This window comes from Aplysia californica, unplaced genomic scaffold (genome assembly GCF_000002075.1).
Source record: "Aplysia californica isolate F4 #8 unplaced genomic scaffold, AplCal3.0 scaffold00725, whole genome shotgun sequence".
NCBI lineage: Eukaryota > Metazoa > Mollusca > Gastropoda > Aplysiida > Aplysiidae > Aplysia > Aplysia californica.
The window spans coordinates 79,752-80,954 of record NW_004797995.1 but is presented as its reverse complement, the minus strand read 5'-3'; the positions used below and the strand labels follow the sequence as shown (position 1 = coordinate 80,954).

Sequence of the window (1,203 nt, the reverse complement as noted above, 5' to 3'; positions counted from 1 at the left end):
TCTAACAGGCTTTCGCACAAGGGTCCATGCAAAGCAGCATGATGTAAACACCCAAAGCAAATAGAACAGTAAGTTTGCAAACTCGATCCTTTATATCATAATCCAAAGAGATTTCTAGACATCCTACCACAAAGAAAGTGAACGTTGTTTGTAAGAGTTTGTTCATGACAAAGAGTTTATTTGCAACCAAAACGAGGCCATCAACCCCCCCCCCCCCAAACAACAACCTTGTAAAAAAAAAAGGTTTCCATCTTCATTCGTATATTATGATAGTTATGACGTGTATTCCACAATTGTCTTTGACAAGCATTAATTTCTTTGCCATATCAGCTCCGACGACATAAAAACCCCAGCCAACAACCCCTCCCCCATCTACAACCCTACTCCCAACCCTGTACAAAATCAAAAAATATACTCTGGACCGGACTTTACCTATTTAAAAAATCAACCACAACAAAAAGAGCAACTACCCATCAACCTTCTGCCACCACCACTTCCGGAACCACCGGCTGTGCGGCATGATGGGAAAAGGGCGAACCAGCAGATTGGCTCTGAGTGCTGAGCTATGAATGGTTTGGACGTCTCCCAAAGAAATGCAAGAAGAGCAAGCAAGATTTAGAACCTACCTGTCTTCCAGAAGCCGCCTTTGCTGCTTTGCCGCTCTCTTCCCTGGCTCCGACGTCTGCACTCTATGCCCAAAACAAACGAGGGTGAGATGCCTGAACGAAGATAGCACCGCGGGGATAGAGAGATAGGTAGCGAGGGCAAATAGGAAGTCCAGTTTCTTATTAAGTTTGTTAGGAATAAAAGAGCGAGAGGCGACCGTAACTGTTTATTAGGTGAAAATACCAGTCTGTTTCCCAGTTGCTCTTTTGATATTTTTTTTCGTTTACGACTTTCCCAGCGCGTGTTTCCGACTGTTATTTAGTTGTTCGTGATAAATGGTCGTGTTTGTGTATGTTTCCGGGTTTCCTGTACTTAAGTGCGTCGTAGTAGATCCTTCTGTGTTCGTTGGCCGAGCGAGTGAGTTACCGGAATAGGTGAGTACTGAATGTTGCTGAGTGAGCTTATGGGGTGACTGGGGGTGTTGATATCTTCCTGGTTTTGTTTTACGGATGTTTTGGGTGGTAAGGAGGGTGATATCAACCTGTATGTGTTTTGGTGTGTGTGTGTATGTGTGTGTGTGTGTGTGTGTGTGTGTGT

At 44.3% G+C, this 1,203-nt stretch overlaps 1 protein-coding gene across 1 annotated transcript in view; it reads left to right on the top strand.

Moving 5' to 3' along the window:
• The first annotated feature begins 650 nt into the window (after positions 1–650).
• LOC101850117 (uncharacterized protein DDB_G0283697) overlaps positions 651–1,203 on the top strand; it is a 27,209-nt gene continuing 26,656 nt past the window's right edge. The window contains exon 1 of the mRNA XM_005108835.3: positions 651–1,040. The gene's annotated coding sequence lies outside the window, so the exon portion shown is untranslated. The remainder of the gene's footprint in view (positions 1,041–1,203) is intronic.